Source organism: Arvicola amphibius, chromosome 4 (assembly GCF_903992535.2).
Source record: "Arvicola amphibius chromosome 4, mArvAmp1.2, whole genome shotgun sequence".
In the NCBI taxonomy this organism is placed as follows: domain Eukaryota; kingdom Metazoa; phylum Chordata; class Mammalia; order Rodentia; family Cricetidae; genus Arvicola; species Arvicola amphibius.
In genome coordinates this window covers 61,478,197-61,488,056 of record NC_052050.1, presented here as the reverse complement: position 1 = coordinate 61,488,056, position 9,860 = coordinate 61,478,197, and positions in this window count along the sequence as shown.

The following is a 9,860-nucleotide window of genomic DNA, read 5'->3' as shown; positions in this document are numbered from 1 at the left end:
TGTAAGGTAATGACTGAGTCTAAGCACCAATCACATGCCAGTATGTCTACATGAGTTTTTGTATGACTCAACGCCACCAAACAAGAAATTTATCCTTCAACAAGGGGAAAAGAAAATAAGTACCTGCTTGTTGAATCCTGATATTCTGTCTGGATCGATTAATGATCTCATGATCTAGGTAACCCTAAAATTATTGAGGAAACAGCTTAGAACCCTAAAATACTTTTGGCACCTCTGGCCTCTGGCAAAAATGAAGCTACTAAGAGGACCAAAGGCACTTCTAGCTTTAGCCCAGAAATAAACTGATTACTTTTTTTGGAGACTTTTTGATTTTGGTTTGGCTTGGTTTACAAGACAGGGTTTCTCTATGTGTAGCCCTGGCTGTCCAGGAACTTGCTCTGTAAACTAGGCTGGCCTCAAACTCAACAGAGATCGGCTTGCCTCTGCTGGGATTAAAAGCATGCACCACCACAGCCCGGCTTTCTTTGGAGACTTCTCATCCTGAACTGTCTAGCCAGTCTCTACCTCCTCTTCTCATCATTGGGGGTGACAGGACTGGGGTGATAACTGGGATGCCCTGCTTCTTCTCCCCATGACATCTCATCTTCTGTAGGCTAATGCAGGCTCTGTTCTCATGGAGATGGCCTGGTTCTATCTTAAAACAAACCAACAAACCAGAAGCATTTAAGACCTTTGTACTCCACATGCAGAGTTAGTCCACTGCCATATTTGCTGGCCACAGTAAGCAAGGCTTATCCCAATCTGACGTTCAGTTGTAAAAGAACATTGTCAAAATTCTTGATACAAGGAAGGATGAAGAAATGCTTGGGTCTATAATCACGGTCATGGTGCATTACTTGAACGTCAGGTTGATGTAAGTGCTCCAAGTCAAGGAACATGCCCATAGTCCTGCAGGTACCCAGAGGCTTTGTAACTTTCTTTTTTTTCAAAGAATTTTTTTATGATTTATTTAAATTTATTTTATGTGCATTGGTGTGAAGGTGTCAGATCCCCTGGACTGGATTTACAGACAGTTGTGAGCTGCCATGTGGGTGCTGGGAATTGAACCAGGGTCCTGTAGAAGAGCAGTCCATGCTCTTAACCACTGAGCCATCCCTCCAGCCCCAGCTGGGTAACTTTTGAATTTTTTTTTCAGCCAGGGTTGCTTGTAACCTAGTCTTGATGTGAAAGCATTATGTAGCCAGTCTGACTTTGAACTTATACTCCTCCTGCTTCTACTTTCCAATGCTGAGGTTACAGGCTTGAGTCACCATGCCCAGCTTGTAGAGGAATATTAAAAGACTTTTCTAGAGAAATAGAAAGCCATTAAAGCCCTAAACTAGTCCTTTAGGCCCTGCTGAGTCAATGTTTTCTGAATGTTCCTGTGAACATCATCCTACACGGTCCAGTGAGCTGGGTATCAAACACTGCCTCTCTCACACCCAATTTTCTCAGTAATGGCTGTTTTTTTCCTCTGTGGTCCTCATGAGGACTTCACCCACTTACTGAATGAAGAGAGATGCTACCCTGGGACTTCCCTCAACAGCGTTCTGTTCTCAGATCACTTGGCTTTGATTGCATGTGCTATCATCCATTACATAGAGCCTGTAACCACCAGCAAGGAGGTGCATCATCTACAAAAGGTAGGGGCCAGGTAGCCGCGTAGGGAATTGTTCCCTGTGGCTCCTCCGCCGTCACATGGATCAGCCTCAGTTGCATGTCTCAGCACCATTGCACGTGCTGGGCAACCACTCCTCCATAATTCATTTTTTGTTCTGTTGCTTCCTATTTGGACATTTATTATGTTATGTCGCTTTTCTTGGGGAGAGACAAACATCTACTCACCCCAGACAGGGCGCTGACGACAGATCAACAGAACGATTCTATCAGAATTCAACTTGGTGAGTGGTGAGTTAGGGCTCCATAAGAGAGTACGGGTAAGTAGTTCAGCAGCGGTAGCTGACTGAACAGCATGTCCTAGCCTAGGTGCTGACCCATGGAAGATGTATAATTTCAGGCAGCTGGACAGGTCAGAGATTTCTCTCTCCAGCAGCTCTTACTGCTTTTATAGCTGCATAACCTTGGCGAGGGACCCCAGGATCCTTTTAAGCTGTGGGAATTTCCTCATATTTGAGTGTTTACTTGCTGAGCCTTGTACAATTTGTTTACTTTAAAAGTCTTTTAAAATTATTTTGTATTGTTTTATTATATGTGTATGGGTGTTTTGCCTGCATGTATGCCTGTGTGCCATGTGCCTGGTACCCTTGGAGGCCAGTTGAAGGCATCAGATCCCCTGGAACTGGAATTATAGATGCTTGTGAGCTGCCATGTGGGTGCTGAAGAATGAGCTCAGGTCCTCTAGAAAAGCAGCCAGTGCCCTCAACCACTAAGTCATCTCTTTAATCTCTTCTTCTTGATTCTTTAAAATTTTATTTTATTTTAATGTGTATGGGTGCTTTGCCTGCATGCTTGTCTGTGTACATGTGTGCCTGCTGCCCTTGGAGGTCAGAGAAGGGCACTGGGTCTGGACTGGAGTTACAGACAGTTGTGAACTGCTCTGGGAATCGAGTCTGAGTCCTTGGGATAATCAACCAGTACTCTTAACTGCTGAACCATCTCTCCAACCCCATACTTCCTCTTAATGAGGATTCCAGCATGGAATGTTTCAGTTAGAAGGAACTGCCACATAACATGTGTAAAGAATAAAGATAAATATTTTATATATATTCACACACATATATCTCAGTACATGTTTATTTTAACTCATAAATATTTTATTTTGCTTAACATCTGAAACTTATACAAATTCGTGGGAGTTAGTGTCATATTCCCACACATGCGTACAGCTCACACTCTGTAAATCTGATCTCTTTATCCAGCCTACCCACCACACATCCTTTTCAATTTCTATTTATTATTATATTCTATTTTACAATCAGGTTGACTTTTTAACCTTTCCTATATGAGAGTTACTATGCATACCACCTTCCCCATTAGTGACTAAAAGTTGCAAGTATTATCTTAAAAAACTAAGTTTTCTGTGTAGGAGGCACGGCCATAGGAGCTGACATGGCCACAAGGACTGAAAGGCTCGGCGCGAGGAGCCCAGGAGCAGACATCTGCCTGTGGCTGCTAGGGAAGCCCCACGGGTTTCTGGCCAGATGAGCGCCTCCATCAAACAAGTGGTACTGAAAAGATTATTTATGGGTCACACTAACCGGCCACCTCTATCCCTGTCCCAAATGATCCAAAGGATGAAGCTGCTTTGTTGAGAGAATAAAACAGCTATGGTTGGGGACAGTCACAGACGACCTGTGGATTCTGGAAGTGCCCAAGCTGAAGGTGTGTGCACTGTGGGTGAGCAGCCAACTGAAGTCGCATCCTCAAGGCTGGGGGTAAGATCCACCATCAATCAGCTGGCCTGGAGTCTCCCGAGGGCAATGGCACCATGCTCCTGTCTGGTCCTCCGAGGGGTTAAGAGATGTATTGGCAAGGCCCAGGAACCACAAAGCCATACCAAACCTTATGTCGGTTCCGAGTGCTGAAAGTGCGCACCCAGGGGCTGAAGGGTCAGCCTGGCTACAAAAACTACTGTTATTGAAAAGCTTTGGGTCAGGCAGTGGTGGTGTACCCCTTTAATCCGCGAACTCGGGAGGCAGAGACAGGCAGATCTCAGTGAGTTCGAGGCCAGCTTGGTTTACAGAAAGTTCCAGGACACCCAGAATTGTTACACAAAGAAACTTTGTCTCAGGACTGGAGAGATGGCTCAGAAGTTAAGAGCACTGGCTGCTCTTCCTGAGGTCCTGAGTTCAATTCCCAGCACCCACATGGCAGCTCACACTGTCTTTAACTCCAGTTCCAGGGCATCTGACACTCTCATACAAACATACATAACCAAACACCAAAGCACATAAAATAAATAAATTAATTTAAAAAACATAATAAATAGGCGGTGGTGGCACACGCCTTTAATCCCAGCACTCGGGAGGCAGAGGCAGGCAGATCTCTGTGAGTTCGAGGCCAGCCTGGTCTACAAGAACTAGTTCCAGGACAGGCTCCAAAGCTACAGAGAAACCCTGGAAAAACCAAAAAGAAAAAAAAAGAAAGAAACCTTGTCTCAAAAAACAAAACAAAAAAGCTTTGTATGCTGGGGGAGAAAAAAATGAAAATAATTCCAAGGTAGCTGAAGAGATGGCTCACTGGTTAAGAGCACTTATTGCTCTTGCAGAGATCTAGGTTTAATTGGGTATGAATCCTAGCACCCACATAATGGTTCACAACCATCCATAACTCCAGTTTCCAGGGATTCAATGCCATCTTCTGCCCTCTAGGGGCACCAAGCACACAGATGGTGCACATAACATACATACATACATACATACAGGCAAAAGATTCACACATAAAATGCACAAATCCAATTTCTAAAATAATAATAATAATAATAATAAAACCCCTCAAGATGTCCTTGTTATAGGCTGAAGAATGGAGGGAAGGAGAAGATAAAGGAGGTGAGTCAGACTCATACTCTTGGGCTAATCAGAGAAAAGAAAACTGTTCCCTATAAGTCAGGGGTCTGCCATCATGAGAACTCCATACACTGCTAGCAAAGACCAACCAAGCAAGAAGCAGCAGCAGCCCTTGGCTTTACCCCCATCTCATTTACACTTTATCTTGTCCCGAGGCTTTTTCCAGTGACTCCCTTAATGACAGACAATGGAGGGCCACTGTAAGGTGTTTTGTGCTCAGATTTTCCTGATGAAATGTTCTGTTGACCATGTGAATACTTTTCCTCTCTGCTGGTGGTTACAATATAGCTGCAGGACCATTCCCTTCCTATTACCCAGCACTTGTTATAGCTAAACAAACATGGTTTTTATTATTATATCTTCTGGGGGCTGGAGAGATGGCTCAGCGGTTAAGAGCATAGCCTGCTTTTCCAAAGGTCCTGAGTTCAATTCCCAGCAACCACATGGTGGCTCACAACCATCTGTAATGAGTCTGGTGCCCTCTTCTGGACTATAGGCATACATGCAGACAAAATAGTTTACATAATAAATAAATGTTTAAAAAAATATTATATCAGCCGGGTGGTGGTGGCGCACGCCTTTAATCCCAGCACTCGGGAGGCAGAGGCAGGCGGATCTCTGTGAGTTCGAGACCAGCCTGGTCTACAAGAGCTAGTTCCAGGACAGGCTCCAAAGCCACAGAGAAACCCTGTCTCGAACCCCCCCCCCAAAAAAAAAAAGAAAAAAAATATTATATCTTCTGGTCTCTAAAACTTTGATTTGACATATTTGGTGGCAATGTTGTGATCGGTCCTAGGCAAGAGGCCTCACCCTGCTCTAGGAGTTCCAACACAGGGCTCTGCCTTCACACAGGAAAAAGGAGAGCTTTCCCTCAGTAGCTATCATTGCTCCTCAACACGGAACTCTTTGAGACAGCCAGAACCAAGAGCACTGTCCCCCTTCCTCCCTTCTAAGGCCCTGAAACAAAGTATCAAAATGTCAAGGCTGTCACAGTGAGAAATTATTGGGTAGTCTGTTCCGATTTCTGGACCCATCCATTAGGCACTCAGCAGGACTGCTAGGACAAACTGTCAATCTAGATGTGGTTAGTTGAGAGCGTTCTTTCAAGTTCAATAGTATCATTTCCCATATTTGTCAAATTTATTGTTTTCTTTTCAATCCAGGTTGCCGGTTGTTACTCTAAAATACTTTGAGCTCATGGTGACATCGTGTGGTTGTTTGTATAACTGCAAGTTGGATCTCGGTGACTCCCAGTTTGATAAATGGCGATGAATTAAACTTTTCTTTCTTTCTTTCTTTCTTTCTTTCTTTCTTTCTTTCTTTCTTTCTTTCTTTCTTTCTTTCTCTCTCTCTCTCCCTCCCTCCCTCCCCCCCTTCCCTCCCTCCCCCCCCCCCTCCCTCCCTCCCTCCCTCCCTCCCTCTCTCTCTCTCTCTCTCTCTCTCTCTTTCTTTCTTTCTTTCTTTCTTTCTTTTTTCCCCCAGGAGCTAGAGAGATAGCTTAGTGGTTAAGAACACATACTTCTTTTGAGGAAATCTGGAGCTCAGTTCGAAGCCCCCAGTGTCAGGTGGTTCACAGCAGCCATTTCCAGGAGGCTCCCAATCCTTGACTTCCTCAGGCATCTACATTCACACACACACACACACACACACACACACACACACACACACACACACACACAATCTTAAAGTTTTTTAATTAAAATAGTTAAAAACAAAAGAGATAAAATCCCCTCTCTGTTCGTGGGATAGTTTCTAGCTGACTGGAAACTTCGCTAGTCTAGCACAGGTAGCAAAAAGCCTTCCAGCTGAAGAACACCCCCCATGCCTGATTAGAAGGAACACCACTGGCTCATCCAGAAAGGCAGAAACCAGTTCTCCCTCATCTTTGCCTCTGCTCTCAGAATTCAGGCCTCTGTGAGAGAAAGGATAGTCTTCTGTTGAAGCTTTGTTTTGTTGTTGGTGGTGTTTTTGTTTTTGTTGTTGTTGTTGTTGAGATAGGATCTCTCTACTCACTACATAAACCTGGCTGGCCTCAAACTCACAGGGATCCACCCCTCCCCGCATGAACAAGGGGAAGGAAACAAAAAAAAAAAAAAATAGAATTAAATACCAGGGAAATGGCAGAAGACTGAAAGCTACCAAAGGTCTGATGGATACTTTTTTTTTTAAGTTTTTATGTTTACAGTATTCTCAGCGCTCTGCCTGCAGGCCAGAAGAGGACACCAGATCTCATTACAGATGGTTGTGAGCCACCATGTGGTTGCTGGGAATTGAACTCAGGACCTTTGGAAGAGCAAGCAGTGCTCTTAACCACTGAGCCATCTCTCCAGCCCCCATGATGGATACTCTTATAGAGTGCCTGAAACAACACACCCAGTGCTGATTGAAAGACACAGCTCTCACCTCACATGGGAACGACAGTTTATTCCGGAGCCAATATGAGTGGGCATGGTCCAGAAACAAGTTTAGGTTACCCAAAATTCCATGTTCCAACGTGGGAGGAGTTTCATGATTTTTTTTTTTTATAGTTATAGAACAAAGCAATAAATCAAGATGCTTAAAATACATGGAAGCATTAACTAGGTAGTTGCAGCAAAACAGAAGCATAAATCTCAACTATAGGGATAGATAGACCTTAGATGCTAAGCAATGACACTAAGCCCTTTGATTGGTGGAAAGTTAGGGCTTGGCTAAGTTAATATATACAAAAAGTCCTGTCTTGTTTTTATGTTAGGACTTAGGTTCTGCAAGTTACAGGATGCTAAGTCCTACACAGTAGGGTGAGGAAGGGCTATTTAGTAGGTTAAAGTGGATGGAGGGGAGAAAGAACGTAAGGGACAGGGATAGTAGGTAGAACACAGGTAGAAAGAATTGGTGACTAAGTGGAACGTGGGGTAGAAAGTTAGAGTGGTGAACCAGGGCTGAGAGGAGAACAGAAGGACAGACAACAACACCAAGGATGTTTGAAAAAGCCATATGGGCCCGGCGGTGGCGGTGGTGGCGCGCGCCTTTAATCCCTGCATTTGTGAGGCAGAGACAGGTGGATCTCTGTGAGTTTGAGGCCAGCCTGGTCTACAGAGTTTCAGGACAGGCTCCAAAGCTACAGAGAAACCCTGTCTCAAAACAAAACAAAAAAGAAAAGAAAAAGGAAAGAAGAAAAACAAAAAAGAGAAGAGAAAAAGTCATACGGAAACCTACCATTGTGTTAAGGTTCTTTTTGTTGTTTTGTTTTTCTGAGACTGGGTTTCTCAGTGTACTTTTGGCTGTCCTGGAACTTGCTCTGTAGACTTTAAGTCAGAGATCTGCCTGCCTCTGCTTCCTAAGTGCTGGAATTAAAGGCATGTACCACCACTGCCTGGCTTTGTGTAAATTTTCTAAAAAAATTTTTAACTCTAAAGCTGCAGAGAAACCCTGTCTTGAAAAAACAAAAAAAAAATTTTTTTTAAATTTAGCAGGGTGGTGGGGTATACACCTTTAATCCCAGCGCTCGGGAAGCAGGGACAGGCAGATCTCTTTGAGTTTGAGACCAGCTTGGTCTACAAAGCGAGTTCCAGAATAGGCTCTAAAGCTACAGAGAAACTTTGTCTCGAAAAAAAAAAATTAATGGGGGGGGGGGGGTGAGATGGCTCAGCAGTTAAGAGCACTAGCTGCTCAAAAAAAAAAAAAAAAAAAAAAAAAAAAAAAAAAAAAAAAAAAAAAAAAACCAGGATTCAGTTCCCAGCATCCACATATCAAAGTACAATCTTCTGACGTCTGTGAGCACCAGGTACATACATAGTACACAGACATACACACAGGCAAAATACCCATACAATAAAAAAACCCATACCCATACAATAAACAAAGCACCCATATGCATAAAAGGAAATCAAATATTTTTTAAAGTTTAATTGAAATTACTCCACATGAGGGATAATGCTTCTCCCAGAAACCACAAACGATCAAATAAAAAAGCTCAGTCCCAGGTGTGGGATGCCTCTGTTCAAGTTGCTGGTCGGGGAAGTCTAAGAAACTCCAGAACAATACAGGCTATTGCTATAGCATTTGCTTGCCCATCAGAACTTGGGAGTATGACCCTAGTGCTGAAGGTCACAGGCAGAATTTGGAGCAACTGAGCTGGGACTGAACGGGACACCTCTGATGGTCAGTTCCTCAAGGTGCTAGGCAGGCTTCTGGGAGAGAGGGGTACTAAGAGTCTAACTCAGCTGTGAACCCTGTGACCTAGAATAAGACACACTCATGGGTGCAACAGTGACCCAATTATCCTGGCTAACCAACAGCTGTCTGGGAGAGAATTTGAGCCTGGCACTATAAACCTGTCAAAAACTTATGGTAGAGATATCATAAGCCTTAGGGTATGTAATAGCAATACTACTATTATTTTGTTGAACTGATATATTTTTTCATCTAACTGCCTCCTATGGGTTCTTATACTCATGAATGAGACTAGTTCATACACCACCTCAGAAAATCTTTTTTGCAATGGACAGAGCACAAAGAGCCACAAACCATCAGAGTGTAAAGGATAAGTAACTGTTACGTGCTCAACCCCAAATAGGACATCTGTATCAAAGGCCCTCCACCCATGGCTCAGAGACTGTCATGGGGAAGGTGGGAGACCCTAAGAGTCAGAGACTAGGGAGAGCTGCCGTGAGACGGTGTCTTCTGGACACGACAGGCGGTTACAGTCATAAGCTCTCAACAGTTGTGTTTGTCTACACAAGACCTGCCCAAGATCAGCCCCGTCCGTATCTCAGCACAGATGGAGAGTGTGCTCACTGGACCCCACTCCTGGTAGAGATGCTAACGCTGCTGGGGGAGAGTTGGCTTTCTTCAGGTGAGACTCTTGGTAGTTTGTCCACACTCTGGTGGGCAGCCTTACATCCACAGGAATGCAAACAACACTAATTAGACTCTCGCTCTCGCTCATGTATCTATGAAAATACTGAGAGATTTTATTGTAGAAAGAAAACACAATAAGAGTCTGAGGTCTTGGGTTCAATTCCCAGCACCCATATGGTGGCATACAACTGTCTGCAGCTCTAGTTCTAGGTGCCCCATTACCCTCCTCTGGCTTCTTTTTGTTTGTTTTTTTGAAACAGGGTTTCTCTGTGTGACAGTCCTAGCTGTTCTGGAACTAGCTCTTGTAGACCAGGCTGGCCTCGAACTCACGGAGATCCGCCTGCTTCTGCTGGAATTAAAGGTGTGTGCCACCACTGCCCGGCCTCCTCTTCTGACTTCTGCAGGCACCAAATATGCACACGGTGTACAGGTGCATACACACACACACACACACACACACACACACACACACACTGAGGAAAATACCCATAC